Source organism: Danio aesculapii, chromosome 4 (assembly GCF_903798145.1).
Source record: "Danio aesculapii chromosome 4, fDanAes4.1, whole genome shotgun sequence".
Lineage (NCBI taxonomy): Eukaryota > Metazoa > Chordata > Actinopteri > Cypriniformes > Danionidae > Danio > Danio aesculapii.
This window is the reverse complement of record NC_079438.1, coordinates 11,625,788-11,649,606: the sequence shown is the minus strand read 5'-3', so window position 1 is coordinate 11,649,606 and position 23,819 is coordinate 11,625,788. Positions and strand designations below refer to the sequence as shown.

The window sequence follows — 23,819 nt, the reverse complement described above, 5'->3', positions numbered from 1 at the left end:
GCGGACACACACACACAGCTCAGACACGAAGACACACACAGAGAGAGAGAGAGAGCACGAGTGCGCGTTAAGCTTTGCACTCGTTTTGCACGCATGTGACATGATACTGGTAATATCCACTGCTGTATGGATATCTCTTATATTAATGTATATTAATAACCGGGATTGAAGCGTCTTCCTTTATAATTGTTCTGACACCACGGCTGTGCTGATTAAGTGCATCTGAAGTGAATCGCTGTAATTCATTACACACATGCTAAACATGTTTTAAAACATTTTAAACTTGTGAAACTCACTCTTGATCACGTTTGATGATGATTGATGATCCTAGCGAATTGAACACACCTTTTATTCCCGGCTGCTTTGCGCTCGTCCTGTCTTGATTATATGATTATACACGTGACTACCGGACATGTTATTGCGCGCAGCAGTTAATCAATATTGGTGGGCGGGGGGACCGCTCTCCTACGTGAAGTTGCGATCGATCTGAAAACAGCTCCAATTGGTCCACCGTTTTTATGTTGTTAAATTTGGAAAAAAAAGCACTGGGTGTGTTTATTTCACCCCAATATGACAGTTTATACACTACACTTACACACATTTCTGTCCAAATAGCTTGAAAAGTACATTTTTCACCATAGGTGCCCTTTAACTACAATGTAAAGCATGAGAATAAAAACTGTAAATAAATATTGGAAACAAGGAAAAACATGTGTGGAAAGATGTGATGGGTTATTTTTTAAATAAATGTGGGGAAATAGAGGAATATGCATTATGGATGAAACTTAAACAGAATATAATTAATGGGACTCCAGAGTTTTATAAAGAAGTTGTAAAAGCATGGGGAGATTTTAGAAAGCACATTGATTGTACATTGAGTAAAGAAGAGATTTTAAAGCAACCGCTGTTTTTAAATGAATACATAAAAAAAGGAAATAATACAATTTTTTATAAGAAATATTATTATGCCGGAATAAAGCAAATTAAAGATATCTTATATGAAGTGATACCTGGTTTTGTACAGGTGCAGTAATAATAGATGCAATAGTAGAAAACCATAATGATGAAAGTAAAATAGTTCTAGAAAGTTAATTTAAAAAAAATGAAAGAAATAATACCAAAAGAATGGAAAGAAATTATAGAGAATTAATTGGAAAAAAAACAGCGACGAAGGAATGGTAATTAGACTGCTCGGCCATCCTGACATGCATGTGCGGCTGGAGCTGTCTTGTAGGAGCCACACCTCAGCACCGTGAAATGGAAGCTGGCATTTCACAGCTTGCCCAGCCCCAGCAGTCTGCCTTGTTGGCGCAGTAGGCAGTGCGTCAGTCTCATAATCTGAAGGTTGTGAGTTTGAGCCTCACACGGGGCAAGGTGGAACCTTTTGGCACACGGGAGCGCTTAGGTGACCGAGCGGCGTTCTTTATTCCCTTCCGTGCGGTTTATGTTTCCCCTGGGCAAAAAAGGCTACAGCTCCTCTGGAGGGCATGTGGCGTGACGTTCCAAGAACATCTCCTGAGTCTGAAGCAATGATGGCAAGATGCTCCCATTCCTGTCACGTTATCGCTTGACGTTCGACGTTGATCCGTGAAATGTCATGACTTGACGTTGTACGAAGATTTGACGAAACGCCCTGTGAATCCCATTGCTTTAAAACTCAACAGCATCCCAAGTCATTCCAATACATGGCAGTCCAAAGCAATTCTTTTGATCCCTTTTGGTGCACTTGCATTAAAGCCCGTGTCCATTGTTTTGCCAGAGAGTTAAAGACTTAAGCCTGAGCGCACAGCCAAAGATGAGGTTTGCCAGAAGTGGGATTTGAACCCACGCCTCCAGGAGAGACTGCGACCTGAACGCAGCGCCTTAGACCGCTCGGCCATCCTGACATGCACTTTTAATCGGAGCTGTCTCCTAGGAGCCACATTGCAGCACCATGACATGGAAGCTGGTGTTTCACAGCTTGCCCAACTCTACCACTCTGCCTCGTTGGCGCAGTAGGCAGTGCGTCAGTCTCATAATCTCAAGGTCGTGAGTTCACGCCTCTCACGGGGCAAGGTGGTACCTTTTGACACACGGGAGGTGACCGGGCGGCGTTCTTTATTCCCTTCCGTGTGGTTTATGGTTTCCCCTGGGCAAAAAAGGCTACAGCTCCTCTGGAGGGCACGCGGCGTGACATTCCAAGAACATCTCCTGAGTCTGAAGCAATGATGGCAAGATGCTCCCATTCCTGTCACGTTATCGCTTGACGTTCGATGTGGATCCGTCAAATGTCATGACTTGACGTTGTACGAGATTTAACGAAACGCCCTGTGAATCCCTTTGCTTTAAAAATCAACAGCATCCCAAGTCATTCCACTACATGGCAGTCCAAAACAATTCTTTTGATCCCTTTTGGTGCACTTGCATTAAAGCACACATCCATTGTTTTGTTCACATGCTTTTCCGAGTTGCAGTGGACAATGCCTTGATGTTGCGCAAACGCCTCAAAACTTGCAGTCTAACGTGCCCATTAAGACTGCCAGAGAGTTAAAGGCTAGGTTTATCAGAAGTGGGATTTAAACCCACACCTCCAGGAGAAACTGCGACCTGAACGCAGAGCCCTAGATTGCTGGGCCATCCTGACATGCATGTGCGGCTGGAGCTGTCTTGTAGGAGCCACACCTCAGCACCGTGAAATGGAAGCTGGCATTTCACAGCTTGCCCAGCTCCAGCAGTCCACCTTGTTGGTGCAGTAGGCAGCGCGTCAGTCTCATAATCTGAAAGTTGTGAGTTTAAGCCTCACACGAGGCTGGGTGATTCCTTTTGGCACACAAGCGCGCATAGGTCACCAGGCGGCGTTCTTCATTCCCTTCCGTGCCGATTATGCTTCCTGGGGGCAAAAAAAGGCTATTGAGTCCTCTGGAGGGCATGTGACGTGACGTTCCAAGAACATCTCCTGAGTCTGAAGAAATGATGGCAAGATGCTCCCATTCCTGTCACGTTATCGCTTGACGTTTGACGTAGATCCGTCAAATGTCATGACTTGACGTTGTACAAGGATTTGACGAAAAGCCCTGCCAATCCCATTGCCTTAAAAATCAACAGCATCTCAGGAAAATCTACTACATGGCAGTCCAAGACAATTATTTTGATTCCCTTTTGGTGCACTTGCATTAAAGCCTGTGTAAATTGTTTTGCCAGAGAGTTAAAGACTTCAGCCTGAACGCACAGCCAAAGATGAGGTTTGTCAGAAGTGGGATTCGAACCCATGCCTCCAGGGGAGACTGCAACCTGAACGCAACGCCTTAGACCGCTCGGCCATCCTGACATACACTCTTGGTCGGAGCTCCCAGGAGCCACATTCCAGCACCATGACATGGAAGCTGGCGTTTTACAGCTTGCCCAACTCTACCAGTCTGCCTCGTTGGGGCAGTAGGTAGCGCGTCAGTCTCATAATCTGAAGGTCGTGAGTTTGAACCTCACACGGGGCAAGGTGGTACCTTTTGGCACACGGGAGACGACCGGGCGGCGCTTAGGTGACCGGGCGGCGTTCTTTATTCCCTTCCGTGTGGTTTTTGGTTTCCCCTGGGCTAAAAAGGCTACAGCCTCTCTGGAGGGCATGCGGCGTGACGTTCCAAGAACATCTCCTGAGTCTGAATAAATGATGGCAAGATGCTCCCATTCCTGTCATGTTATCGCTTGACGTTCGACCTGGATCCGTCAAATGTCATGACTTGACATTGTACGAAGATTTGACAAAACGCCCTGTGAATCCCATTGCTTTAAAAATCAACAGCATCCCAAGTCATTCCACCACATGGGAGTCCAAGACAATTCTTTTGATCCCCTTTCGGTGCACTTGCATTAAAGCCCACGTCCATTGTTTTGTTCACAAGCTTTTCCGAGTTGCTGTGGACAATGCCTTGATGTTGCGCAAACACCTCAAAACCTGCAGTCTAAAGTGCCCATTAAGGCTGCCAGAGAGTTAAAGACTAGGTTTGTCAGAAGTGGGATTTAAACCCACACCTCCAGGAGAAACTGCAACCTGAACGCAGAGCCCTAGACTGCTCGGCCATCCTGACATGCATGTGCGGCTGGAGCTGTCTTGTAGGAGCCACACCTCAGCACCGTGAAATGGAAGCTGGCGTTTCTCAGCTTGCCCAGCTCCAGCAGTCAGCCTTGTTGGTGCAGTAGGCAGCGTGTCAGTCTCATAATCTGAAGGTTGTGAGTTTAAGCCTCACACGAGGCTGAGTGATTCCTTTTGGCACACAAGCGCGCATAGGTCACCAGGCGGCGTTCTTCATTCCCTTCCGTCCTGATTATGCTTCCCGGGGGCAAAAAAAGGCTATAGCTCCTCTGGAGGGCATGTGACGTGACATTCCAAGAACATCTCCTGAGTCTGAAGCAATGATGGCAAGATGCTCCCATTCCTGTCACGTTATCGCTTGACGTTTGACGTAGATCCGTCAAATGTCATGACTTGACGTTGTACGAGAATTTGACGAAAAGCCCTGCGAATCCCATTGCCTTAAAAATCAACAGGATCTCAGGACAATGGCAATGGCAGTGCAAGACAATTCTTTTGATTCTCTTTTGGTGCACTTGCAATAAAGCCCGTGTCCATTGTTTTGCCAGAGAGTTAAAGACTTCAGCCTGAGCGCACAGCCAAAGATGAGGTTTGTCAGAAGTGGGATTCGAACCCACGCCTCCAGGGGAGACTGCGACCTGAACGCAGCGCCTTAGACCGCTCGGCCATCCTGACATGCACTCTTGATCAGAGCTGTCTCCTAGGAGCCACATTGCAGCACCATGACATGGAAGCTGGTGTTTCACAGCTTGCCCAACTCTACCAGTCTCCCTCGTTGGCGCAGTAGGTAGCGCGTCAATCTCATAATCTGAAGATCGTGAGTTTGAGCCTCACACGGGGCAAGGTGGTAACTTTTGGCACACGGGAGGTGACCTGGCGGCGTTTAGGTGACCGAGCGGCACTTAGATGACCGGGCGGCATTCTTTATTCCCTTCCGTGCTGTTTATGTTTCCCCTGGGCAAAAGAGGCTACAGCCTCTCTGGAGGGCATGCGGCGTGACGTTCCAAGAACATCTCCTTAGTCTGAAGCAATGATGGCAAGATGCTCCCATTCTTGTCATGTTATCGATTGACGTTCGACGTGGATCCATCAAATGTCATGACTTGACGTTGTACGAGGATTTGACAAAACGCCCTGTGAATCCCTTTGCCTTAAAAATCAACAGCATCCCAAGTCATTCCACCACATGCCAGTCCAAGACAATTCTTTTAATCCCCTTTCGGTGCACTTGCATTAAAGCCCACGTCCATTGTTTTGTTCACAATCTTTTCCGAGTTGCTGTGGACAATGCCTTGACCAAATATAATGGTCTGGTTTATAATAAAGTAAGATTTAAATGGGATAGGCTTATAGTTATAAATGAATCCCATGTAAAACTGATTGGTCTTGAAATTCTAAATGAAAACCAGACAGTATGGACTAATGAAAGTAGCCTAAGCGTCTGGAGTTTGGAATTAGGAGTGGAATTAAGCAAATCAATAGGACATTGTTGGCAGAATTTGACAAATGCTAAACAATGGATAATAACTGACTCCATTTCTGCACCCAGAAATGACAAAATACTTAGAGGCCTACAAGGTAGCCGATTAAGTAAGGTGAGGTTATTATCAGAAACAGGCATTGACACATCAAGGCATCGCAGATTAACAAATTGGTTAATGGCGGGAGCTAAAGGACATGTGACTTATTGGCCTGATGGTTTGAACAGTACACACCTAATATTAGGTGTTTATAAGTCAAAACCAATAATTCCTTATGCAGAAATAGACTGGGTAACATGTAAACAACATCTAACCCAAGGAAAATATTGTGATAGTGAAAGAGATTGCATTCATAAATTGGGGATGAAACCTTTTGGCTCTAGTGGGGCTAAATTTCTCATCAGAAAATATGGTGCATTAAAGCCAAATTCATGGGCATCCTTTTTCCAACACAATATGGTAAAATACTGTACGGATCTGTCTAAAACAGAATACTAGTATTGTTATATATCGGGTCAGTCACTTTATGATCAAAATCTAATGGATCAATATGAAAGCGAAATATTTGACAAATGGCAAGCTTATGTCAGATATAAGGGCATTCGAGAAGAGAGGGTTTTAAATGAAACCTTTCAAACAATAAAATGTTTTATTAAAACCCATTGGCTTGACAATCAAGGAATACATCCATTGATGTAAGATAGCAGTCACGGTATACCTGAAGCATTAGCTAATAAAAGTGGAATAACAGAATTTATTAAGTCTATTCCGGAACAACAATATAGAATGGCTCTAGCTTTGTATGTATACAACTGGGACATGCTCTTGCGCGCAGAATATAAAAGTAGGCCTAGCCCGGTCCATATGAGATTGGTAGATAGCGTGCACGGCCTATGACATAATAAGTTTTATATTAAATTCAATTTTAGCCACAAACTCATGGGAGCTTATCAACATCAATTTAATAAACTGAGTTTTTTTTTTCATTTAAATTTTAGAAAGACTATTTTCACTAGAAATTTAGTTGATGTTTCCTATGAAAATCGAACCCAGGATTATTGGAAAGGTGGAGCTACCCTAAACATGGGTTTTAGTGGGTTTAAGTGGAATTTATATGAAGACAATGGATTGAACAACAGTGCAAGCCTAATAGGGGCTGAATTGCAAGAATGTGATCCAGATATGTTTAATAATTAAATATATGCCACCTTATGCCCGTCAAGGAGACAAAATAAAATTATTAAAGGGAGAGAATAGCTTTTGTTCCTGGGAAAACTATTCCATTATAACGGGAAAAATCAGGAATAATTGTGACAAAATTAACTGCTCCATCCTTTGGCATGCAATTTTTGTGTCAGTACTCCCTTTAGTGGCAAAATACGAGAACCAGGTTAGGAAACATTGTAGTGCAATTGGTATTGAAAATCTTCATGTTAAGAGGAAATTAACAGAATTAATTGATGATTACATAGAGGGGATGAGCATCGGTCCTAATTGGCACTTCATGCACAATTGGATCTCAGCTTTAGATATTGTCACAGAGGATGTTCCCATACTAGTTAAAATCAGAAAATACAGGTGTGATAATTAGGTTGGGTGCGGGAACAGCAGTTGAAACTGTTAAACAAACTGTCATAGGATGGTGGAAATGGATTAAGTTAATTTTGATCATTGCAGGCTGCATATTTGCAGTTGTGTTAATTGTATCTGTCTCCCTCAAGACGGCACAACTTTGTGGTGCTCTAGGGAATCTTTGCAGTCCATGCAGAGGAATAAATTACGGGCAGTTGAGGTCAGAGGTATCGAGGTGACGAGTAAAACACATGTTTGATACCTGTATAAGTGATTTTGGCAGCCCTTCTGCTCGCTCTGGATAAGTACAGTTCTTGGGGAGTAGGAAGGGTTGTACCAGTGATTCGCTCAGCAGTCCGAACTATTCGACGTAGTCTTTCGAGGTCATATTTAGCAGTTAAGCTAAACCAGACAGTTATTGATGTGCTGATGACTGATTTAATGATGGAGGTGTAGAACTGTTTCAGCAGCTCCTTTGCACTTGCATTAAAGCCCACGTCCATTGTTTTGTTCACATGCTTTTCCGAGTTGCTGTAGACAATGCCTTGATGTTGCGCAAATGCCTCAAAACTTGCAGTCTACAGTGCCCATTAAGATTGCCAGGGCCACTGCTACGCTTCGTAAACTGTGACGCAAAGAGATTAATGCGGCGCTTTGTCAGTGTTACTCTATCACTCGGACATGGCGCCGGAGAGTTTATTACTTGAGCCTGAACGCACAGCCAAAGATTAGGTTTGTCAGAGGTGGGACTCGAACCCATGCCTCCAGGGGAGACTGCGACCTTAATGCAGCGCCTTAGACCGCTCGGCCATCCTGACATGCCACATCGCAGCACCATGACATGGAAGCTGGTGTTTCACAGCTTGCCCAGCACCAGCAGTCCGCCTCGTTGGTGCAGTAGGCAGCGCGTCAGTCTCATAATCTCAAGGTCGTTAGTTCGAGTCTCACATGGGGCAAGGTCATATCTTTTGGCACACGGGAGCACTTAGGTGACCGGGCGGCGTACTTTATTACCTTCCGTGCCGTTTATGCTTCCCGGGGGCAAAAAAGGCTACAGCTCCTCTGGAGGGCATGCGGCGTGACGTTCCAAGAACATCTCCTGAGTCTGAAGCCATGATGGCAAGATGCTCCCATTCCTGTCACGTTATCGCTTGACGTTTGACGTGGATTCGTCAAATGTCATGACTTGACGTTGTAAGAGAATTAGCCGAAAAGCCCTGCGAATCCCATTGCCTTAAAATAAACGGCATCTCAGGACAGTCCACTACATGGCATACCAAGACAATTATTTTGATCCCGTTTCGGTGAACTTGCTTTAAAGCCCATGTCTATTGTTTTGAACACATGCTTTTCCGAGTTGCTGTGGATAATGCCTTGATATTGCGCAAACGCCTCAAACCTTGCAGTCTACAGTGCCCATTACCGCTGCCAGGGCCACTGCTAAGCTGCGTAAATTGTGGCGCAAAGAGATTGATGCGGCACTTTGTCACTGTTACTGTATCACTCGGACATGGCGCCAGAGGTTTAAATACTTGAGCCTGAGATCTCAGCTGTGCAACAGCCACGTCCTCACAGTGAGAGCATGTGCTGTCCGCGGGCACTGCATCGACATGCTGGACCCCCAGACCTGTGATGCGATACTCGTGCCCATCATCCGGAGATAGGAACCACCGCATCGAGAAACGCACATTCAGAACAGCGTCTTGAAAAAGACGCGTTGATTGACTGACACAGCTTTTTTTCTTCTCATTCTCACAAAGAGTCAAATGTCATGACTTGACGTTGTAAGAGAATTAGCCGAAAAGCCCTGCGAATTCCATTGCCTTAAAAATAAACGGCATCTCAGGACATTCCACTACATGGCATTCCAAGGCAATTCTTTTGATCCCCTTTCGATGCACTTGCATTAAAGCCCACGTCCATTGATTTGTTCACATGCTTTTCCGAGTTGCTGTAGACAATGCCTTGATGTTGCGCAAATGCCTCAAAACTTGCAGTCTACAGTGCCCATTAAGGTTGCCAGGGCCACTGCTATGCTTCGTAAACTGTGCCGCAAAGAGATTGATGCAGCGCTTTGTCAGTGTTACTCTATCACTCGGACATGGTGCCAGAGAGTTTATTACTTGAGATTGAATGCACAGCCAAAGAATAGGTTTGTCAGAAGTGGGATTTGAACCCACGCCTCCAGGGGAGACTGCGACCTTAACGCAGCGCCTTAGACCGCTCAGCCATCCTGACATGCACACTTAGCCGGAGCTGTCTACTAGGGGCCACATCGCAGCACCATGACATGGAAGCTGGTGTTCCACAGCTTGCCCAGCTCCAGCAGTCCGCCTCGTTGGCGCAGTAGGCAGCGCGTCAGTCTCATAATCTGAAGGTCGTGAGTTCGAGCCTCACACGGGGCAAGGTAGTATCTTTTGGCACACGGGAGCACTTAGGTGACCGGGCGGCGTACTTTATTATCTTCCGTGCCGTTTATGCTTCCCGGGGGCAAAAAAGGCTACAGCTCCTCTGCAGGGCATGCGGCGTGACGTTCCAAGAACATCTCCTGAGTCTGAAGCCATGATGGCAAGATGCTCCCATTCCTGTCACGTTATCGCTTGACGTTTGACGTGGATCCGTCAAATGTCATGACTTGACGTTGTAAGAGGATTAGCCGAAAAGCCCTGCGAATCCCATTGAATTAAAAATAAACGGCATCTCAGGACATTCCACTACATGGCATACCAAGACAATTCTTTTGATCCCGTTTCGGTGAACTTGCTTTAAAGCCCATGTCTATTGTCTTGAACACATGCTTTTCCAAATTGCTGTGGATAATGCCTTGATGTTGCGCAAACGCCTTAAACCTTGCAGTCTACAGTGCCCATTACCGCTGCCAGGGCCACTGCTAAGCTGCGTAAATTGTGGCGCAAAGAGATTGATGCGGCACTTTGTCACTGTTACTGTATCACTCGGACATGGCGCCAGAGGTTTAAATACTTGAGCCTGAGATCTCAGCTGTGCAACAGCCACGTCCTCACAGTGAGAGCATGAGCTGTCCGCGGGCACTGCATCGACATGCTGGACCCCCAGACCTGTGATGCGATACTCGTGCACATCATCCGGATAGGAACCACCGCATCAAGAAACGCACATTCAGAACAGCGTCTTGAAAAAGACTCGTTGATTGACTGACACAGCTTTTTTTCTTCTCATTCTCACAAAGAGTCAAATGTCATGACTTGACGTTGTAAGAGAATTAGCCGAAAAGCCCTGCGAATCCCATTGCCTTAAAAATAAACGGCACCTCAGGACATTCCACTACATGGCATTCCAAGGCAATTCTTTTGATCCCCTTTTGATGCACTTGCAATAAAGCCCACGTGCACTGTTTTGTTCACATGCTTTTCCGAGTTGCTGTAGACAATGCCTTGATGTTGCGCAAATGCCTCAAAACTTGCAGTCTACAGTGCCCATTAAGGTTGCCAGGGCCACTGCTACGCTTCGTAAACTGTGACGCAAAGAGATTAATGCGGTGCTTTGTCAGTGTTACTCTATCACTCGGACATGGCGCCAGAGAGTTTATTACTTAAGATTGAACGCACAGCCAAAGATTAGGTTTGTCAGAAGTGGGATTCGAACCCACGTCTCCAGGGGAGACTGCGACCTTAACGCAGCACCTTAGACCGCTCGGCCATCCTGACATGCACACTTAGCCGGAGCTGTCTCCTAGGAGCCACATCGCAGCACCATGACATGGAAGCTGGTGTTTCACAGCTTGCCCAGCTCCAGCAGTCCGCCTCGTTGGCGCAGTAGGCAGCGCGTCAGTCTCATAATCTGAAGGTCGTGAGTTCGAGCCTCACACGGGGCAAGGTCGTATCTTTTGGCACACGGGAGCACTTAGGTGACCGGGCGGCGTACTTTATTACCTTCCGTGCCGTTTATGCTTCCCGGGGGCAAAAAAGGCTACAGCTCCTCTGGGGGGCATGCGGCGTGACGTTCTAAGAACATCTCCTGAGTCTGAAGCCATGATGGCAAGATGCTCCCATTCCTGTCACGTAATCGCTTGACGTTTGACGTGGATCCGTCAAATGTCATGACTTGACGTTGTAAGAGGATTAGCCGAAAAGCCCTGCGAATCCCATTGAAATAAAAATAAACAACATCTCAGGACATTCCACTACATGGCATACCAAGACAATTCTTTTGATCCCGTTTCGGTGAACTTGCTTTAAAGCCCATGTCTATTGTTTTGAACACATGCTTTTCCGAGTTGCTGTGGATAATGCCTTGATGTTGTGCAAACGCCTTAAACCTTGCAGTCTACAGTGCCCATTACCCCTGCCAGGGCCACTGCTAAGCTGCGTAAATTGTGGCGCAAAGAGATTGATGCGGCACTTTGTCACTGTTACTGTATCACTCAGACATGGGGCCAGAGGTTTAAATACTTGAGCCTGAGATCTCAGCTGTGCAACAGCCACGTCCTCACAGTGAGAGCATGAGCTGTCCGCGGGCACTGCATCGACATGCTGGACCCCCAGACCTGTGATGCGATACTCGTGCACATCATCCGGAGATAGGAACCACCGCATCGAGAAACGCACATTCAGAACAGCGTCTTGAAAAAAACGCGTTGATTGACTGACACAGCTTTTTTTCTTCTCATTCTCACAAAGAGTCAAATGTCATGACTTGACGTTGTAAGAGAATTAGCCGAAAAGCCCTGCGAATCCCATTGCCTTAAAAATAAACGGCACCTCAGGACATTCCACTACATGGCATTCCAAGGCAATTCTTTTGATCCCCTTTCGATGCGCATGCAATAAAGCCCACGTGCACTGTTTTGTTCACATGCTTTTCCGAGTTGCTGTAGACAATGCCTTGATGTTGCGCAAATGCCTCAAAACTTGCAGTCTACAGTGCCCATTAAGGTTGCCAGGGCCACTGCTACGCTTCGTAAACTGTGACGCAAAGAGATTAATGCGGTGCTTTGTCAGTGTTACTCTATCACTCGGACATGGCGCCAGAGAGTTTATTACTTGAGCCTGAACGCACAGCCAAAGATTAGGTTTGTCAGAAGTGGGACTCGAACCCATGCCTCCAGGGGAGACTGCAACCTTAACGCAGCGCCTTAGACCGCTCGGCCATCCTGACATGCACACTTAGCCGGAGCTGTCTCCTAGGAGCCACATCGCAGCACCATGACATGGAAGCTGGTGTTTCACAGCTTGCCCAGCTCCAGCAGTCCGCCTCGTTGGTGCAGTAGGCAGCGCGTCAGTCTCATATTCTGAAGGTCGTGAGTTTGAGCCTCACATGGGGCAAGGTCGTATCTTTTGGCACACGGGAGCACTTAGGTGACCGGGCGGCGTACTTTATTACCTTCCGTGCTGTTTATGCTTCCCGGGGCAAAAAAGGCTACAGCTCCTCTGGAGGGCATGCGTCGTGACGTTCTAAGAAAATCTCCTGAGTCTGAAGCCATGATGGCAAGATGCTCCCATTCCTGTCACGTAATCGCTTGACGTTTGACGTGGATCCGTCAAATGTCATGACTTGACGTTGTAAGAGGATTAGCCGAAAAGCCCTGCGAATCCCATTGCCTTAAAAATAAACAACATTTTAGGACATTCCACTACATGGCATACCAAGACAATTCTTTTGATCCCGTTTCGGTGCACTTGTTTTAAAGCCCATGTCTATTGTTTTGAACACATGCTTTTCCAAATTGCTGTGGATAATGCCTTGATGTTGCGCAAACGCCTTAAACCTTGCAGTCTACAGTGCCCATTACCGCTGCCAGGGCCACTGCTAAGCTGCGTAAATTGTGGCGCAAAGAGATTGATGCGGCACTTTGTCACTGTTACTGTATCACTCGGACATTGCGCCAGAGGTTTAAATACTTGAGCCTGAGATCTCAGCTGTGCAACAGCCACGTCCTCACAGTGAGAGCATGAGCTGTCCGCGGGCACTGCATCGACATGCTGGACCCCCCAGACCTGTGATGCGATACTCGTGCACATCATCCGGAGATAGGAACCACCGCATCGAGAAACGCACATTCAGAACAGCGTCTTGAAAAAGACGCGTTGATTGACTGACACAGCTTTTTTTCTTCTCATTCTCACAAAGAGTCAAATGTCATGACTTGACGTTGTAAGAGAATTAGCCGAAAAGCCCTGCGAATCCCATTGCCTTAAAAATAAACGGCACCTCAGGACATTCCACTACATGGCATTCCAAGGCAATTCTTTTGATCCCCTTTCGATGCACTTGCAATAAAGCCCACGTGCACTGTTTTGTTCACATGCTTTTCCGAGTTGCTGTAGACAATGCCTTGATGTTGCGCAAATGCCTCAAAACTTGCAGTCTACAGTGCCCATTAAGGTTGCCAGGGCCACTGCTACGCTTCGTAAACTGTGACGCAAAGAGATTAATGCGGTGCTTTGTCAGTGTTACTCTATCACTCGGACATGGCGCCAGAGAGTTTATTACTTGAGATTGAACGCACAGCCAAAGATTAGGTTTGTCAGAAGTGGGATTCGAACCCACGTCTCCAGGGGAGACTGCGACCTTAACGCAGCGCCTTAGACCGCTCGGCCATCCTGACATGCACACTTAGCCGGAGCTGTCTCCTAGGAGCCACATTGCAGCACCATGACATGGAAGCTGGTGTTTCACAGCTTGCCCAGCTCCAGCAATCCGCCTCGTTGGCGCAGTAGGCAGCGCGTCAGTCTCATAATCTGAAGGTCGTGAGTTCGAGCCTCACACGGGCAAGGTCGTATCTTTTGGCACACGGGAGCACTTAGGTGACCGGGCGGCGTACTTTATTACCTTCCGTGCCGTTTATGCTTCCCGGGGGCAAAAAAGGCTACAGCTCCTCTGGAGGGCATGCGGCGTGACGTTCTAAGAACATCTCCTGAGTCTGAAGCCATGATGGCAAGATGCTCCCATTCCTGTCACGTAATCGCTTGACGTTTGACGTGGATCCGTCAAATGTCATGACTTGACGTTGTAAGAGGATTAGCCGAAAAGCCCTGCGAATCCCATTGAAATAAAAATAAACAACATCTCAGGACATTCCACTACATGGCATACCAAGACAATTCTTTTGATCCCGTTTCGGTGAACTTGCTTTAAAGCCCATGTCTATTGTTTTGAACACATGCTTTTCCGAGTTGCTGTGGATAATGCCTTGATGTTGTGCAAACGCCTTAAACCTTGCAGTCTACAGTGCCCATTACCCCTGCCAGGGCCACTGCTAAGCTGCGTAAATTGTGGCGCAAAGAGATTGATGCGGCACTTTGTCACTGTTACTGTATCACTCAGACATGGGGCCAGAGGTTTAAATACTTGAGCCTGAGATCTCAGCTGTGCAACAGCCACGTCCTCACAGTGAGAGCATGAGCTGTCCGCGGGCACTGCATCGACATGCTGGACCCCCAGACCTGTGATGCGATACTCGTGCACATCATCCGGAGATAGGAACCACCGCATCGAGAAACGCACATTCAGAACAGCGTCTTGAAAAAGACGCGTTGATTGACTGACACAGCTTTTTTTCTTCTCATTCTCACAAAGAGTCAAATGTCATGACTTGACGTTGTAAGAGAATTAGCCGAAAAGCCCTGCGAATCCCATTGCCTTAAAAATAAACGGCACCTCAGGACATTCCACTACATGGCATTCCAAGGCAATTCTTTTGATCCCCTTTCGATGCACTTGCAATAAAGCCCACGTGCACTGTTTTGTTCACATGCTTTTCCGAGTTGCTGTAGACAATGCCTTGATGTTGCGCAAATGCCTCAAAACTTGCAGTCTACAGTGCCCATTAAGGTTGCCAGGGCCACTGCTACGCTTCGTAAACTGTGACGCAAAGAGATTAATGCGGTGCTTTGTCAGTGTTACTCAATCACTCGGACATGGCGCCAGAGAGTTTATTACTTGAGATTGAACGCACAGCCAAAGATTAGGTTTGTCAGAAGTGGGATTCGAACCCACGCCTCCAGGGGAGACTGCGACCTTAACGCAGCGCCTTAGACCGCTCGGCCATCCTGACATGCACACTTTGCCGGAGCTGTCTCCTAGGAGCCACATCGCAGCACCATGACATGGAAGCTGGTGTTTCACAGCTTGCCCAGCTCCAGCAGTCCGCCTTGTTGGCGCAGTAGGCAGCGCGTCAGTCTCATAATCTGAAGGTCGTGAGTTCGAGCCTCACACGGGGCAAGGTCGTATCTTTTGGCACACGGGAGCACTTAGGTGACCGGGCGGCGTACTTTATTACCTTCCGTGCCGTTATGCTTCCCGGGGGCAAAAAAGGCTACAGCTCCTCTGGAGGGCATGCGGCGTGACGTTCTAAGACATCTCCTGAGTCTGAAGCCATGATGGCAAGATGCTCCCATTCCTGTCACGTAATCGCTTGACGTTTGACGTGGATCCGTCAAATGTCATGACTTGACGTTGTAAGAGGATTAGCCGAAAAGCCCTGCGAATCCCATTGAAATAAAAATAAACAACATCTCAGGACATTCCACTACATGGCATACCAAGACAATTCTTTTGATCCCGTTTCGGTGAACTTGCTTTAAAGCCCATGTCTATTGTTTTGAACACATGCTTTTCCGAGTTGCTGTGGATAATGCCTTGATGTTGTGCAAACGCCTTAAACCTTGCAGTCTACAGTGCCCATTACCCCTGCCAGGGCCACTGCTAAGCTGCGTAAATTGTGGCGCAAAGAGATTGATGCGGCACTTTGTCACTGTTACTGCATCACTCAGACATGGGGCCAGAGGTTTAAATACTTGAGCCTGAGATCTCAGCTGTGCAAAAGCCACGTCCTCACAGTGAGAGCATGAGCTGTCCGCGGGCACTGCATTGACATGCTGGACCCCCAGACCTGTGATGCGATACTCGTGCACATCATCCGGAGATAGGAACCACCGCATCGAGAAACGCACATTCAGAACAGCGTCTTGAAAAAGACGCGTTGATTGACTGACACAGCTTTTTTTCTTCTCATTCTCACAAAGAGTCAAATGTCATGACTTGACGTTGTAAGAGAATTAGCCGAAAAGCCCTGCGAATCCCATTGCCTTAAAAATAAACGGCATCTCAGGACATTCCACTACATGGCATTCCAAGGCAATTCTTTTGATCCCCTTTCGATGCACTTGCATTAAAGCCCACGTGCATTGTTTTGTTCACATGCTTTTCCGAGTTGCTGTAGACAATGCCTTGATGTTGCGCAAATGCCTCAAAACTTGCAGTCTACAGTGCCCATTAAGGTTGCCAGGGGTACTGCTACGCTTCGTAAATTGTGACGCAAAGAGATTGATGCTGCACTTTGTCAGTGTTACTGTATCACTCGGACATGGCGCCAGAGAGTTTATTACTTGAGATTGAACGCACAGCCAAAGATTAGGTTTGTCAGAAGTGGGATTCGAACCCACGCCTCCAGGTGAGACTGCGACCTTAACGCAGCACCTTAGACCGCTCGGCCATCCTGACATGCACACTTAGCCGGAGCTGTCTCCTAGGAGCCACATCGCAGCACCATGACATGGAAGCTGGTGTTTCACAGCTTGCCCAGCTCCAGCAGTCCGCCTCGTTGGCGCAGTAGGCAGCGCGTCAGTCTCATAATCTGAAGGTCGTGAGTTCGAGCCTCACACGGGGCAAGGTCGTATCTTTTGGCACACGGGAGCACTTAGGTGACCGGGCAGCGTACTTTATTACCTTCCGTGCCGTTTATGCTTCCCGGGGCAAAAAAGGCTACAGCTCCTCTGGAGGGCATGCGGCGTGACGTTCTAAGAACATCTCCTGAGTCTGAAGCCATGATGGCAAGATGCTCCCATTCCTGTCACGTAATCGCTTGACGTTTGACGTGGATCCGTCAAATGTCATGACTTGACGTTGTAAGAGGATTAGCCGAAAAGCCCTGCGAATCCCATTGCCTTAAAAATAAACAACATCTCAGGACATTCCACTACATGGCATACCAAGACAATTCTTTTGATCCCGTTTCGGTGCACTTGTTTTAAAGCCCATGTCTATTGTTTTGAACACATGCTTTTCCAAATTGCTGTGGATAATGCCTTGATGTTGCGCAAACGCCTTAAACCTTGCAGTCTACAGTGCCCATTACCGCTGCCAGGGCCACTGCTAAGCTGCGTAAATTGTGGCGCAAAGAGATTGATGCGGCACTTTGTCACTGTTACTGTATCACTCGGACATTGCGCCAGAGGTTTAAATACTTGAGCCTGAGATCTCAGCTGTGCAACAGCCACGTCCTCACAGTGAGAGCATGAGCTGTCCGCGGGCACTGCATCGACATGCTGGACCCCCAGACCTGTGATGCGATACTCGTGCACATCATCCGGAGATAGGAACCACCGCATCGAGAAACGCACATTCAGAACAGCGTCTTGAAAAAGACGCGTTGATTGACTGACACAGCTTTTTTTCTTCTCATTCTCACAAAGAGTCAAATGTCATGACTTGACGTTGTAAGAGAATTAGCCGAAAAGCCCTGCGAATCCCATTGCCTTAAAAATAAACGGCACCTCAGGACATTCCACTACATGGCATTCCAAGGCAATTCTTTTGATCCCCTTTCGATGCACTTGCAATAAAGCCCACGTGCACTGTTTTGTTCACATGCTTTTCCGAGTTGCTGTAGACAATGCCTTGATGTTGCGCAAATGCCTCAAAACTTGCAGTCTACAGTGCCCATTAAGGTTGCCAGGGCCACTGCTACGCTTCGTAAACTGTGACGCAAAGAGATTAATGCGGTACTTTGTCAGTGTTACTCTATCACTCGGACATGGCGCCAGAGAGTTTATTACTTGAGATTGAACGCACAGCCAAAGATTAGGTTTGTCAGAAGTGGGATTCGAACCCACGTCTCCAGGGGAGACTGCGACCTTAACGCAGCGCCTTAGACCGCTCGGCCATCCTGACATGCACACTTAGCCGGAGCTGTCTCCTAGGAGCCACATCGCAGCACCATGACATGGAAGCTGGTGTTTCACAGCTTGCCCAGCTCCAGCAATCCGCCTCGTTGGCGCAGTAGGCAGCGCGTCAGTCTCATAATCTGAAGGTCGTGAGTTCGAGCCTCACACGGGGCAAGGTCGTATCTTTTGGCACACGGGAGCACTTAGGTGACCGGGCGGCGTACTTTATTACCTTCCGTGCCGTTTATGCTTCCCGGGGGCAAAAAAGGCTACAGCTCCTCTGGAGGGCATGCGGCGTGACGTTCTAAGACATCTCCTGAGTCTGAAGCCATGATGGCAAGATGCTCCCATTCCTGTCACGTAATCGCTTGACGTTTGACGTGGATCCGTCAAATGTCATGACTTGACGTTGTAAGAGGATTAGCCGAAAAGCCCTGCGAATCCCATTGAAATAAAAATAAACAACATCTCAGGACATTCCACTACATGGCATACCAAGACAATTCTTTTGATCCCGTTTCGGTGAACTTGCTTTAAAGCCCATGTCTATTGTTTTGAACACATGCTTTTCCGAGTTGCTGTGGATAATGCCTTGATGTTGTGCAAACGCCTTAAACCTTGCAGTCTACAGTGCCCATTACCCCTGCCAGGGCCACTGCTAAGCTGCGTAAATTGTGGCGCAAAGAGATTGATGCGGCACTTTGTCACTGTTACTGTATCACTCAGACATGGGGCCAGAGGTTTAAATACTTGAGCCTGAGATCTCAGCTGTGCAAAAGCCACGTCCTCACAGTGAGAGCATGAGCTGTCCGCGGGCACTGCATCGACATGCTGGACCCCCAGACCTGTGATGCGATACTCGTGCACATCATCCGGAGATAGGAACCACCGCATCGAGAAACGCACATTCAGAACAGCGTCTTGAAAAAGACGCGTTGATTGACTGACACAGCTTTTTTTCTTCTCATTCTCACAAAGAGTCAAATGTCATGACTTGACGTTGTAAGAGAATTAGCCGAAAAGCCCTGCGAATCCCATTGCCTTAAAAATAAACGGCATCTCAGGACATTCCACTACATGGCATTCCAAGGCAATTCTTTTGATCCCCTTTCGATGCACTTGCATTAAAGCCCACGTGCATTGTTTTGTTCACATGCTTTTCCGAGTTGCTGTAGACAATGCCTTGATGTTGCGCAAATGCCTCAAAACTTGCAGTCTACAGTGCCCATTAAGGTTGCCAGGGGCACTGCTACGCTTCGTAAATTGTGACGCAAAGAGATTGATGCTGCACTTTGTCAGTGTTACTGTATCACTCGGACATGGCGCCAGAGAGTTTATTACTTGAGATTGAACGCACAGCCAAAGATTAGGTTTGTCAGAAGTGGGATTCGAACCCACGCCTCCAGGTGAGACTGCGACCTTAACGCAGCACCTTAGACCGCTCGGCCATCCTGACATGCACACTTAGCCGGAGCTGTCTCCTAGGAGCCACATCGCAGCACCATGACATGGAAGCTGGTGTTTCACAGCTTGCCCAGCTCCAGCAGTCCGCCTCGTTGGCGCAGTAGGCAGCGCGTCAGTCTCATAATCTGAAGGTCGTGAGTTCGAGCCTCACACGGGGCAAGGTCGTATCTTTTGGCACACGGGAGCACTTAGGTGACCGGGCGGTGTACTTTATTACCTTCCGTGCCGTTTATGCTTCCCGGGGGCAAAAAAGGCTACAGCTCCTCTGGAGGGCATGCGGCGTGACGTTCTAAGAACATCTCCTGAGTCTGAAGCCATGATGGCAAGATGCTCCCATTCCTGTCACGTTATCACTTGACGTTTGACGTGGATCCGTCAAATGTCATGACTTGACGTTGTAAGAGGATTAGCCGAAAAGCCCTGCGAATCCCAATGAATTAAAAATAAACGGCATCTCAGGACATTCCACTACATGGCATACCAAGACAATTCTTTTGATCCCGTTTCGGTGAACTTGCTTTAAAGCCCATGTCTATTGTTTTGAACACATGCTTTTCCGAGTTGCTGTGGATAATGCCTTGATGTTGTGCAAACGCCTTAAACCTTGCAGTCTACAGTGCCAATTACCCCTGCCAGGGCCACTGCTAAGCTGCGTAAATTGTGGCGCAAAAAGATTGATGCGGCACTTTGTCATTGTTACTGTATCACTCAGACATGGGGCCAGAGGTTTAAATACTTGAGCCTGAGATCTCAGCTGTGCAAAAGCCACGTCCTCACAGTGAGAGCATAAGCTGTCCGCGGGCACTGCATCGACATGCTGGACCCCCAGACCTGTGATGCGATACTCGTGCACATCATCCGGAGATAGGAACCACCGCATCGAGAAACGCACATTCAGAACAGCGTCTTGAAAAAGACGCGTTGATTGACTGACACAGCTTTTTTTCTTCTCATTCTCACAAAGAGTCAAATGTCATGACTTGACGTTGTAAGAGAATTAGCCGAAAAGCCCTGCGAATCCCATTGCCTTAAAAATAAACGGCACCTCAGGACATTCTACTACATGGCATTCCAAGGCAATTCTTTTGATCCCCTTTCGATGCACTTGCAATAAAGCCCACGTGCACTGTTTTGTTCACATGCTTTTCCGAGTTGCTGTAGACAATGCCTTGATGTTGCGCAAATGCCTCAAAACTTGCAGTCTACAGTGCCCATTAAGGTTGCCAGGGCCACTGCTACGCTTCGTAAACTGTGACGCAAAGAGATTGATGCTGCACTTTGTCAGTGTTACTGTATCACTCGGACATGGCGCCAGAGAGTTTATTACTTGAGATTGAACGCACAGCCAAAGATTAGGTTTGTCAGAAGTGGGATTCGAACCCACGCCTCCAGGGGAGACTGCGACCTTAACGCAGCGCCTTAGACCGCTCGGCCATCCTGACATGCACACTTAGCCGGAGCTGTCTCCTAGGAGCCACATCGCAGCACCATGACATGGAAGCTGGTGTTTCACAGCTTGCCCGGCTCCAGCAGTCCGCCTCGTTGGCGCAGTAGGCAGCGCGTCAATCTCATAATCTGAAGGTCGTGAGTTCGAGCCTCACACGTGGCAAGGTCGTATCTTTTGGCACACGGGAGCACTTAGGTGACCGGGCGGTGTACTTTATTACCTTCCGTGCCGTTTATGCTTCCCGGGGGCAAAAAAGGCTACAGCTCCTCTGGAGGGCATGCGGCGTGACGTTCTAAGAACATCTCCTGAGTCTGAAGCCATGATGGCAAGATGCTCTCATTCCTGTCACGTTATCGCTTGACGTTTGACGTGGATCCGTCAAATGTCATGACTTGATGTTGTAAGAGGATTAGCCGAAAAGCCCTGCGAATCCCAATGAATTAAAAATAAACGGCATCTCAGGACATTCCACTACATGGCATACCAAGACAATTCTTTTGATCCCGTTTTGGTGAACTTGCTTTAAAGCCCATGTCTATTGTTTTGAACACATGCTTTTCCGAGTTGCTGTGGATAATGCCTTGATGTTGCGCAAACGCCTTAAACCTTGCAGTCTACAGTGCCCATTACCGCTGCCAGGGCCACTGCTAAGCTGCGTAAATTGTGGCGCAAAGAGATTGATGCGGCACTTTGTCACTGTTACTGTATCACTCGGACATGGCGCCAGAGGTTTAAATACTTGAGCCTGAGATCTCAGCTGTGCAACAGCCACGTCCTCACAGTGAGGGCATGAGCTGTCCGCGGGCACTGCATCGACATGCTGGACCCCCAGACCTGTGATGCGATACTCGTGCACATCATCCGGAGATAGGAACCACCGCATCGAGAAACGCACATTCAGAACAGCGTCTTGAAAAAGACGCGTTGATTGACTGACACAGCTTTTTTTCTTCTCATTCTCACAAAGAGTCAAATGTCATGACTTGACGTTGTAAGAGAATTAGCTGAAAAGCCCTGCGAATCCCATTGCCTTAAAAATAAACGGCATCTCAGGACATTCCACTACATGGCATTCCAAGGCAATTCTTTTGATCCCCTTTCGATGCACTTGCAATAAAGCCCACGTGCATTGTTTTGTTCACATGCTTTTCCGAGTTGCTGTAGACAATGCCTTGATGTTGCGCAAATGCCTCAAAACTTGCAGTCTACAGTGCCCATTAAGGTTGCCAGGGCCACTGCTACGCTTCGTAAACTGTGACGCAAAGAGATTGATGCTGCACTTTGTCAGTGTTACTGTATCACTCGGACATGGCGCCAGAGAGGTTAATACTTGAGCCTGAACGCACAGCCAAAGATTAGGTTTGTCAGAAGTGGGATTAAAACCCATGCCTACAGGGGAGACTGCGACCTGAACACAGCGGCTTAGACTGCTCGGCCATCCTGACATGCACAGTTAACCGGAGCTATCTTCTAGGAGCCACATTGCAGCACCATGACATGGAAGCTGGTGTTTCACAGCTTGCCCAGCTCCAGCAGTCCGCCTCGTTGGTGAGTAGGCAGTGCGTCAGTCTCATAATCTGAAGGTCGTGAGTTTGAGCCTCACACGGGGCAAGATCGTACCTTTTGGCACACGGGAGCACTTCGGTGACCGGGCGGCGTACTTTATTACCTTCCGTGCCGTTTATGCTTCCCGGGGCCAAAAAAAGGCTACAGCTCCTCTGGAGGGCATGCGGCGTGACGTTCCAAGAACATCTCCTGAGTCTGAAGCCATGATGGCAAGATGCTCCCATTCCTGTCACATTATCGCTTCACGTTTGACGTGGATCAACTGAAGCAATACTAAAGGTAAACCCGCCACAGTTATACGCGCCTGCCACGGCACCCGCCACGATTATGTGCGGCTGATACGGAACCGACACGGTTAAACAGGTGTGCTATGGAACCCGCCACGGTAATATTTGTCTGCGACTGAGCCCTTAATGTAAGTACACACCAGTGCACGGAATCCGTCAGTTTTTTTATACGCGCCTTAAACCGAACAAGTCACAGCTGTTTTTCTGAAGACAAAGATAAAAGATAAAGTAAATTCTGACTTTGAAATACAGTGTTTTCAAATGAAAATATAACATTATACTTGCTAGATAATACTACTGTTAACACAATTTGTATTACAGAAGTGTATTGTATTTAGCTTATGTGAAATATAGGCCTATAGTGTTTGCCACTGTGTATTGATGGACAAATACAAGATCTATTCCAAACGTTTTTATTATTGTTTTTCAGTATTTTGCAATGCTTTCATTTTTTTATTGTAAAAAACAGATGTTTACTTTAATTAACATGTTACTATCAACACAAATAAACATTTACATAAATTTGCGTGTAAATAACAATGCATATTCTTAATTGTCAAGGAAATGAGTAAAGTGCATGCACTGCAGAAGCTGTAAACAGGTAATCGGTCACAGTATACTTTAATATTCCTCGTTCGTGACACAACTTGGAACAACACATTCACTTGTCTAGTTTCATCTTTTCAGATTTTCAGTTTCCATTCTTTAAAAAGACAAACAGGAGAGTTATAACCTTTCAGAACTGATTGCAGGACAGAACAAAAGCAAAAGATAGATTTACTCCAATGCAATGTTTGACTGTAAAGCCATTTCTGCCTGAAACCGGTGGAAGCCCTCAGTCTTGTGCAGAATTAACAGCATCAACTTTAAAAGAGGAGCGAACAGTGCTGAACAATAAGTAACGTCCATTTAATGCATTTGTCCCATGAATTGCAGTAAGACTGTAGATTTACCTCAGGGGTCAAAACTTCAAGAACATAGCAGGTGTTTTCTATAGACAGTTTGGCCAGT

The 23,819-nt window shown here is 47.3% G+C and overlaps 23 non-coding genes across 23 annotated transcripts; 10 read left to right on the top strand and 13 right to left on the bottom strand.

Moving 5' to 3' along the window:
- Positions 1 to 1,803: 1,803 nt before the first annotated feature.
- On the bottom strand, positions 1,804 to 1,886 carry trnal-cag (transfer RNA leucine (anticodon CAG)). Its single transcript has one exon. It is a non-coding gene; the product is annotated as a tRNA-Leu (tRNA).
- Positions 1,887 to 3,224: 1,338 nt separating this feature from the next.
- Positions 3,225 to 3,307, bottom strand: trnal-cag (transfer RNA leucine (anticodon CAG)). The gene has a single exon. It is a non-coding gene; the product is annotated as a tRNA-Leu (tRNA).
- A 90-nt stretch (positions 3,308 to 3,397) lies between these two features.
- trnam-cau (transfer RNA methionine (anticodon CAU)) lies at positions 3,398 to 3,470 on the top strand. Its single transcript has one exon. It is a non-coding gene; the product is annotated as a tRNA-Met (tRNA).
- Positions 3,471 to 4,658: 1,188 nt separating this feature from the next.
- On the bottom strand, positions 4,659 to 4,741 carry trnal-cag (transfer RNA leucine (anticodon CAG)). Its single transcript has one exon. It is a non-coding gene; the product is annotated as a tRNA-Leu (tRNA).
- Positions 4,742 to 7,854: 3,113 nt separating this feature from the next.
- On the bottom strand, positions 7,855 to 7,937 carry trnal-aag (transfer RNA leucine (anticodon AAG)). Its single transcript has one exon. It is a non-coding gene; the product is annotated as a tRNA-Leu (tRNA).
- A 1,337-nt stretch (positions 7,938 to 9,274) lies between these two features.
- On the bottom strand, positions 9,275 to 9,357 carry trnal-aag (transfer RNA leucine (anticodon AAG)). The gene has a single exon. It is a non-coding gene; the product is annotated as a tRNA-Leu (tRNA).
- Positions 9,358 to 9,451: 94 nt separating this feature from the next.
- Positions 9,452 to 9,524, top strand: trnam-cau (transfer RNA methionine (anticodon CAU)). The gene has a single exon. It is a non-coding gene; the product is annotated as a tRNA-Met (tRNA).
- A 1,198-nt stretch (positions 9,525 to 10,722) lies between these two features.
- Positions 10,723 to 10,805, bottom strand: trnal-aag (transfer RNA leucine (anticodon AAG)). The gene has a single exon. It is a non-coding gene; the product is annotated as a tRNA-Leu (tRNA).
- Positions 10,806 to 10,899: 94 nt separating this feature from the next.
- trnam-cau (transfer RNA methionine (anticodon CAU)) lies at positions 10,900 to 10,972 on the top strand. Its single transcript has one exon. It is a non-coding gene; the product is annotated as a tRNA-Met (tRNA).
- Positions 10,973 to 12,172: 1,200 nt separating this feature from the next.
- Positions 12,173 to 12,255, bottom strand: trnal-aag (transfer RNA leucine (anticodon AAG)). The gene has a single exon. It is a non-coding gene; the product is annotated as a tRNA-Leu (tRNA).
- A 94-nt stretch (positions 12,256 to 12,349) lies between these two features.
- trnam-cau (transfer RNA methionine (anticodon CAU)) lies at positions 12,350 to 12,422 on the top strand. The gene has a single exon. It is a non-coding gene; the product is annotated as a tRNA-Met (tRNA).
- Positions 12,423 to 13,622: 1,200 nt separating this feature from the next.
- On the bottom strand, positions 13,623 to 13,705 carry trnal-aag (transfer RNA leucine (anticodon AAG)). Its single transcript has one exon. It is a non-coding gene; the product is annotated as a tRNA-Leu (tRNA).
- Positions 13,706 to 13,799: 94 nt separating this feature from the next.
- trnam-cau (transfer RNA methionine (anticodon CAU)) lies at positions 13,800 to 13,871 on the top strand. Its single transcript has one exon. It is a non-coding gene; the product is annotated as a tRNA-Met (tRNA).
- A 1,200-nt stretch (positions 13,872 to 15,071) lies between these two features.
- On the bottom strand, positions 15,072 to 15,154 carry trnal-aag (transfer RNA leucine (anticodon AAG)). The gene has a single exon. It is a non-coding gene; the product is annotated as a tRNA-Leu (tRNA).
- Positions 15,155 to 15,248: 94 nt separating this feature from the next.
- trnam-cau (transfer RNA methionine (anticodon CAU)) lies at positions 15,249 to 15,321 on the top strand. The gene has a single exon. It is a non-coding gene; the product is annotated as a tRNA-Met (tRNA).
- Positions 15,322 to 16,519: 1,198 nt separating this feature from the next.
- On the bottom strand, positions 16,520 to 16,602 carry trnal-aag (transfer RNA leucine (anticodon AAG)). Its single transcript has one exon. It is a non-coding gene; the product is annotated as a tRNA-Leu (tRNA).
- A 94-nt stretch (positions 16,603 to 16,696) lies between these two features.
- On the top strand, positions 16,697 to 16,769 carry trnam-cau (transfer RNA methionine (anticodon CAU)). Its single transcript has one exon. It is a non-coding gene; the product is annotated as a tRNA-Met (tRNA).
- Positions 16,770 to 17,968: 1,199 nt separating this feature from the next.
- On the bottom strand, positions 17,969 to 18,051 carry trnal-aag (transfer RNA leucine (anticodon AAG)). Its single transcript has one exon. It is a non-coding gene; the product is annotated as a tRNA-Leu (tRNA).
- A 94-nt stretch (positions 18,052 to 18,145) lies between these two features.
- trnam-cau (transfer RNA methionine (anticodon CAU)) lies at positions 18,146 to 18,218 on the top strand. The gene has a single exon. It is a non-coding gene; the product is annotated as a tRNA-Met (tRNA).
- A 1,199-nt stretch (positions 18,219 to 19,417) lies between these two features.
- Positions 19,418 to 19,500, bottom strand: trnal-aag (transfer RNA leucine (anticodon AAG)). The gene has a single exon. It is a non-coding gene; the product is annotated as a tRNA-Leu (tRNA).
- Positions 19,501 to 19,594: 94 nt separating this feature from the next.
- On the top strand, positions 19,595 to 19,667 carry trnam-cau (transfer RNA methionine (anticodon CAU)). The gene has a single exon. It is a non-coding gene; the product is annotated as a tRNA-Met (tRNA).
- A 1,200-nt stretch (positions 19,668 to 20,867) lies between these two features.
- trnal-aag (transfer RNA leucine (anticodon AAG)) lies at positions 20,868 to 20,950 on the bottom strand. The gene has a single exon. It is a non-coding gene; the product is annotated as a tRNA-Leu (tRNA).
- A 94-nt stretch (positions 20,951 to 21,044) lies between these two features.
- Positions 21,045 to 21,117, top strand: trnam-cau (transfer RNA methionine (anticodon CAU)). Its single transcript has one exon. It is a non-coding gene; the product is annotated as a tRNA-Met (tRNA).
- The last annotated feature ends 2,702 nt before the right edge of the window (positions 21,118 to 23,819 follow it).